Raw genomic sequence first — 8,477 nt, 5'->3', positions numbered from 1 at the left:
CAATAAGATACCTCTTGAGGCATGGGCAAGACATAGATGGAAAATTGAATACTTGAGAGCGTTTGGGTGTGTAGAATATGCACAGATACCAAAGAAGAAAAGAAAAAAGTTTTATGATAAAGGTGAGACGTGTATTTTTATGGTTTATAGTTCAAAATCTAAGGTATATAGGTTATATAACTCTCTTACCAGGAAAATTATCATTTCAAAAGATGTTGCTCATTTTTAGAGAACGAGTCACTGGATGGCTCAGTGGATGCATCATCTAGCACTTTAAGTAAAGTTCCTATTATTGATGAAGATGATGATTTTGATGATCAAGAAGATGAAGCAGTAGCAACAACTAATGGCGTTGGACAGCTCTGGATTGCTCTTGACAGAAATAGGCAAAAATAAAAGCAACTAGAGACAACCAAATTTCAGATAGCTCCAAACAACTTGGATTAATGCATAGAGAGTTTTTGATAGTTCCAGACAGCTCTAGATTTAGACTACACAATAAAATAGTAGCAGTAATATTTTTGATCCTACTCTTGCTTCCCTTCTACTAAGAAAGACTAAAAGTCTAATAGAGATATACCAAGAGGAAAGGTATGATGATTTTGATGAGAATAATAATTTTGAATTATTTTCTCATAGTGATCTAGTTTATTCTGAAGAAGCTATCAAAGAATAAAAATGCTGTGAAACCATAGATGAGGCGATAGATACTATAAAAAGAAATGAAACTTGGGAGCTAACTAATTTTCCTCCCAACAAGAAAGTTATTAGTATGAAATGGGTGTATATGAACAAGTGTGATGTTGAAGAAAGAATAGATAAGCATAAAGCACATTGGACGGTCAAGAGATATAAATAATAGTTTGATAGAGATTATGATGAAACCTATGCGTCTATTGCAAGGATGGAAATAGTGTTTGTTGTCATAGCAATTACAACCCAAGACAAGTGGAAGGTATTCAAATGGATGTGAAGTATGTCTTCCTTATGGTGTGTTCAAAGAAGAAGTTTATGTGGATTAACCACTTGGTTTTGAAGTTCTAGGTAAAGAAGATAAAGTATATAGATTGACGAAAGCACTAAGAGCATGGTAAATACATATGGAGTTTTGCAGGTCTGAGCAGCAACTAGTAGACATCTTCATAGAGTCTTTTAGCATTGGAAATTTTCAGCAATTAAGAGAGAATTAGACATAGTTGATTTGGATCAAGCATGATCTTTTGTTTGTTTGTTTTAATGTCTCAGGACAAAGGGGAAGTGTTGGAATTCACTGGTCTAATTAATCAGATTTGATGCCCAAATCCATCAGATTTTATTCCTGAGCAATTCATTAAGTACTCAAAAATCTAATCCCCTTTATAACTTGTGGTTAAAGACCTGAAGCTTCTCCCTTTTTGCTTAATGATTAAGTTTTGAAGTAAGTCAAGTTTACTTTGCTATTAAGTTTCCTAAATTATAAAACGAGAAGAAATTTTTCAGTTTGACAGTATACATATGTAATCAAGTATAGAGATCAGAATAGAGCTTGTAACAGAGGATAAACATCAGTCATATTTACAAAAGAAAATAGCCATGTTTTTGTGTACTCTATTTAGCAGAAAGGTTTCAGATTAAGTCTACTATTGTAAATGCTCTGTAGAAAAGTGATTGCTCTAGGGATATAAAAAAATTTATTACAGCCCTGTAGTGTTATACATGTTTTTGTTTTGTAATAGCAATAGAATATACTGGTTGTAAAAGTTTATTTTGAATGTAATTTTTATGCTTCAGTTATTTACTAGAAAGCGATATAACACTTCAGCCCATATATATTGTCTCCATTTGATTCCGCTGGTGGTTGGATACAGAGCAGCCATCTTTGTGAATCCACGGCTCTCCTCTATTTAGATAAAAATATAATCTGATTTTGGAAGCATATTTTTTATATCTACTTTTGATTTTTTTTTCTTCTAAAATCTTCACAAATATTTTGTTGAAATAAAAACTTTAGAAGCTTCAAGCTTATGTAGTTAATTAACAAAGTGCAGTTAAGAGATCTCAATAGATGTCAAATATAAATGCACTTGACAGGTGTAAAGGCATATTTATTAAAAACTATTGGCCAATATTCCCACTGTTTGTCGAAATGTGGAGCTTCAGAGATGGTTATGGAAATTCACCAAAGCTGCCACAATTGTAGGAATCCACAAAAATGCTTTTGTTGAAATGGGATTCAGTATTTTCATAGAAAATACAATTGATAGGTGCAAAACTGATTCACTGCCTTTTCCAAATACATTCCCTGAACCTTTAGAAAAATTGAAGCATCGAAGGAGGATAGAAATGTGTTCAAATAATAGCAACGTGTAAACCAAGAACACTAGGATTCTTTTGGAGTGCGATCCAATTTCTATAGATATGGCAGTTGGATAAAGTTGACAACTTATATTGATTCGTCACCAGTTAAAGGAATGAATGTCTCATCAATAGGTATGATGTTTGATTTAACTAATGTTGTGGACGATGCTATCTTTCTTGATTCATGTCTAAGCCATAAGGAGAAGGAAGCTGCAAATGACTTCTTAAATATGTGAGATATTTTTTATTTTGACATTCTAGAGCAATATAGATCTCTAGACTTCATGATTTCAGGATATACAGACTTTGGTTGGACTGGAATAGTATATACTGGAAAGTTTGCAACTAGATATATTTTTAATCTGGTTCAGGACTAATTTATTGAGAGAAAGCTAATATATAAGATTGCATTTCTTTCATGACGCACAATATAAGACATCTATCAGGGCAGTTTTTAAATATCGCATACTAGAAATATTTAATCAATTTTGACTATTTAATTATTTTAATTAAGAAATCAGTTATTGATAAAATAAGAAGATCTAATATCTAACTGAGATCTAATACATGAGTAGCAAGATAAATACTAGACAATAAAAAATATTAGAAATAAACACTTAAGAGAGAAGCAAATTTTATTCCAAACTAATTGCTTACAAGGCTATCCAATGGCCTTAATGTATAGAGAGCCTATGAGATGAGGGCATTAATAGAAGATGTTTCTAGAGGATAAGTTGATAATGCTATATGACCTAGTATCATGGAGGACATTCCTATCTTGTTAGGATAATGTTGTATGACCTAGTTTCATGGAGGACATTCCTATCTTGTTACGAATTTAATAGGAAATGTGTGGCATACTTTCTGTTTGGTTATAACAGCATGACTTTTGACTATTTCTAACATCCTGCCTTAATTTCTACCACTAATAATGTGTGGAAGAAATTACAATAAAAATTTAGATAGGATAGATCCCAGCATTGAGGCTTGCTAGGTACCTATTTACAAAAAAAAAAAAAAGAGAGGGGAACATTAAATGACTATCCCCCCTTAATGTTCACCTCAATCATGCCTAACATGCCTCGTAGTTTCAAAAATTTGGCCTCAAGCATACTTTAAGTAAATATGACTGTTGCTTGGTCTTCACTTGGACAAAATTGGACATTAACAAAATTTGCTTGAACAAGATCCCGAATATAGTGAACATCAATCTCAATGTATTTTGTTTTAGCATGAAAAATAGGTTTATTTGCAACTTGGATAACACTTTGATTATCATAATACAAAGGAGTAGCTGAACTCTATGCAAAACCAAGCTCAAATAAAAGGTTGCGAATCCAAATTGCTTCCTTTCTAGCTTCTTTTGTTGCTCTATATTCTGCTTCACATGAGGACAATGATGTACTAGTTTGCTTTTTGTTGTTCCATGTAATTGGACTTCACCCAAGCTAAAAAATATAACCACCAGTATATTTCCTATCATCTATATCACCTCCCCAATCTGAATCTGTAGATCCAATAAAAAAAACTAAGGACTTGTAACTATAATGTATGCCATAGTAAATGGTTCCACAAATGTATCATAAAATCCTTTTGGCAGCCAACCAATGAGTTTCTTTTGGTTCCTATATAAATCTAGATACTAGATTGACTACAAAACAAATGTCTGGTCTAGACTATGTTAGATAAACTAGGCTTCCAACAAGCTATCTATATAAAGTAGCATCCACCTTCTTGGAAATACATTCTTTAGTAATTTTAATTCTAGATTGAAAAGGAGTAGGGGCTGGCTTACATTCAAGCATGTTAAATTTTTCTAAAAGATCCAAAGCATATTTTTCTTGAGAGATAAATAACCCATCATGAAGTCTACTAATTTGCAAGCCAAGAAAATAATTTAGTTCACCCAAATCACTCATATGAAATGCCTCTTTAAGACTTGATTTCAAATCATTAATTAACCCAATATTTGGTCCTACTATGAGTAAATCATCCACATAAACTACAACAAGAATAATTTTATTTTGCACGCTCTTCACATAAAGATTTGAATCTAATTTGCATTTTTCAAACCCATGAAGCTGAAAATACCTGTCAATCTTCTCATTCCATGCCCTTGGTGCTTGTTTAAGCCCATAAAGTGACTTCTTTAATCTACAAACAAGATTATGATGTTGCCGATCTACAAAACCTGGTGGCTGATCCATATATATTTCTTCATATAAATATCCATTTAAGAAAGCATTTTTTACATCCATTTGATGAATATACCCAAGACTTGCAACCAAAGAAAGAATAATTCTAATTGTATTCATTTTAATGATAGGAGTGAAAGTTTCTTCATAATCAACACCCTCTTTTTTATTAAATCCCTTAGCAACCAATCTAGCTTAAAATTTTTCTATAGCACCATTGGATTTAAATTTTGTTTTATAAACCCATTTGCAACCAATGCCATAGTTCCCAAGTTTTATTTTTCACCAAAGCATTATATTCTTCTTCCATAGCTTGCTCCCATTCTTTCTTCCCTCTAGCTTCTTCATATGATCTTAGGTCATTTATTTGTAATACTTTGGCCATGAGAGCACTACCATTCCTCCCTTGGATCTTTGAGCCTTGCCTATATATTTCTTCAACACTCCTTGCCTTTTGGCTAGTTGAGAAGTCATCTTCTTCATCATCACTACCTGCAGAAAATGTCTGATTACAACCATTAGTTGTGTTATTTTCACTAGTATTTTCATCATTTGTAGAAGTGCACGAGTCATCCTCATCAATCTAGTCTCCAATTCCTCTTAAAATATCTGAAAAATGAGAAGCATTCGTTGTGGTAGAGCGAGAAGGAGTGGCTATAAGTTGTGAATGTTCATCAAACTTCACATCTCTACTAACAAAGACCTTGTTTGTTGTCAAATCATATAACCTAAGCCTTTGATTCTTCACTATAACCCATTAAAAAACACTTATGACTCTTTGGTTCTAACTTTTCCCTTTGTGCATCAGGAATGTGTGCCCAAGCAATACACCCAAATACTTAAAAATATCCAATGTGAGGTTTCTTACCACTCCATGCTTCTTCAAGGGTGATATTTGTGAGAGCTTTGGTGGGGATTCTATTTAAAATATGTGCAGTAGAAGAAACAACCAAACCCCAAAATTTATTATGCAAACTTTTAAAATACAATATACAATGAGCCATTTCTAAAAGAGTTCTATTCATTCATTCAGCCACCCCATTTTGTTGACGAGTATAAGAAACTATTCTTTGCACCTTAATACCATAATTTTCACAAAATGACTCAAATGCATAATTGCAATATTCACCCCCATTATCCATCCTTAAACATTTAATTGTTTTTCCACTTTGATTTTTAACTAGTGCTTTAAACTTTTGAAACACTTCAAAAACTTCTTTTTTTCTTTCAAGAAAATAAACCCATACTCTCCTACTGTAATCATCAATAAAAGTAAGAAGGTACCTGGCACCTAAAAGTGAAGGATATCCTAGTTCACATGAATCACTATGAATGAGTTGTAGTGGATGATTAGCTCTCCATGCTTTACCTGAATCAAAAGGATATGTTTCCCTAACACACAACCTTCACACACATCTTCACAAGCTGAAATTTTTTGTTAATCCTTTAACCATATCCATTCTAACCATATCTTGTATTTTTTTATAATTTAAATGTCCAAGTCTAGCATGTCAAAGTTGTGACATATAATTAGTCTGAGCAATAAAAACATGAGAGAGTGTATATTTATCATCAAGAAACCCCAAAAATTTAAATAGATTCTCTTCATGATCAACTCTTCCAATAGCAATTATATTGCTTGGGTCTTTTCTATCTCTAACAATAACTTGATCAGCATTGACAACAAATTCATATCGAACTTGAACTATTTTGTATACTAAAATAAGATTCACCCCCTAATCCTTCAACCAATAAAACATTTTTCAAAGAACCATGTGTTACATTAACAGTTCCTGTTCCCAAAACTAGAAGTTTCCTTTTATTGCCAATAGAAATTTCTTGATCTGAATTCTTTCCTTCATAAAAATTAATAAACAAAGATCTATCCCCAGTCATGTGAGATGATGTCCCTGAATCTAAAATCTTTTTTTTGCATAGTCAACACCTTTTTTTTTTAGCTGAACATTTAAAAAGGTAACTTCATTGAAGTAATCAGACATATTTTCAAAATCAGATGGATCTATATTTATCAATTTTTCTTCTATACTAAACATGCTATCAATGTCTACATCTTTATAATCTTTTTCTAAAGTCCCCCATAGCTCTATTGGATTATCAATATCAACAAATCTTCTATTTAGATTGGGGCTCAAAGCTTTACCAATAATAACTCTAGCTTGCTCCAACTTGCATTTCCACAACTCCTTTTTTCTATCATTTTGTCGAGGCTCCCCAATTTCTTTATTTACTATCCTCCATAAAGCTTTCTCTCTTACACCATTCTTGACTGCAATCTTCCAATCTACAAAACCACTTCCATCAGAGATAGGAAAAATTTTATTTGAAGAACTCATGTTAGCAAAAAGATCAACTTTCAAACAAATCTAGAAATACTCTAGCAGTATAACAACCCTACAACCAAATATCACTCCAAAAAAAAAATCAGCCCTGCAAACAAGCCATTTCCAGCAATATATTTTTCTATAGCAAAAACCCTCTAGCAATATTTCTAGCTGAACTTCTAGATGAATCTCCAGCTGAACCTGGCTAAACTAGGCTCTGATACCATGATAAAATAAGGAGATCTAATATCTAATTGAGATCTAATACATGATCAGCAAGATAAATACTAGACAATAAAAAATATTAGAAATAAACACTTAAGGGAGAAGCAAATTTTATTCCAAACTGATTGCTTACAAGGCTATGCAATGGCCTCTATATATAGAGAGCCTATCAGATGAGGGAATTAATAGAAGATGTTTCTAGAGGATAAGTGGATAATGCTATATGACTTAGTATCATGGAGGACATTCCTATCTTGTTAGGATAATGTTGTATGACCTAGTTTCATGGAGGACATTCCTATCTTGTTACCAATTTAATAGGAAATGTGTGGTATACTTGTTGTTTGGTTATAATAGCATGAATTTTGACTATTTCTAATAGTTATTAGCATTAGCATGTGATATTTAAGACCAACCTATCATTACTAATTGCAATTGCAATGCAATGTAATTTTAAAATATTTTAGCCAATCTTCAATTTAGGAAATAATACTATCCTAACTTTTCCCAATGACAATTAGCATGCTCAAGGTGCTAAACTTGTTTTATTTGGCGAGAATGAAACCCACTAAATGCCATTATCATCACATTTGACACTGCTAGTAATGAAGATGCTTTTCTTTTTCTTTATTGTGGTTATAGAGAGGAGAAAATTGCTAATAAAATAACTAAACACCTTGGCAGGTATAATTTGTCAAATTTACAGATACACTTGAGATTCTATCTGCTTAGTTGTTGAAGGGAAGCTAATCATGTCACCTCTAAGTTTAAAAGGGGTGATTAAAAAGATGATTAAAATGGATGATTTAGTTATTCCTAGTTACAAATCTATGACAGAGATTAATAAATCATTCAAAGTTCCTTTAATTCAATAAGGATAAGCTATCGACTATTGATGCTACTTGAGAAGATGTCAAGGGCAATATTGTTAATTGCTATGTGATTCCAGATGTTTTCATTGTATATTATACTTTGTTGTAGTAAGATGGGAAAATCATGGTTTCCTTCTGTTGTTTGTAGACATTAATGTAAGAAATTAAAAATCACAACCTTAAAATTTTGCTCCGCAACAACTATTGTCGAGTGCCAGGTTTTTACTCAGCACGTGAAGGAGCCAAGTGGTAGGAGGGTGCCGAGTGAGCTACGCACAAGAAGAAGCCAAGTGAGCTCAGCACTTGGGTAGCTTGGCACAACATAGTGCCAAGTAAGCTCGACAATCAAAGGATGCCAAGTGAGATCAATCTCCACTAGAAGGAGAAGCTCGACACAAGAGGATGTCGAGTGAACTCGGCAAGGACTACAGAGAGGAAGCTCGGTCATGACTTGACCAAGTGAGCAGAATGGAAAATGACCATTAAAATGCAGAGAGTCGAAGGGT

This window comes from Cupressus sempervirens, chromosome 5, assembly GCF_028749045.1.
Source record: "Cupressus sempervirens isolate cs-2001-9-10 chromosome 5, ASM2874904v1, whole genome shotgun sequence".
Lineage (NCBI taxonomy): Eukaryota > Viridiplantae > Streptophyta > Pinopsida > Cupressales > Cupressaceae > Cupressus > Cupressus sempervirens.
This window is presented reverse-complemented; position numbering follows the sequence as displayed.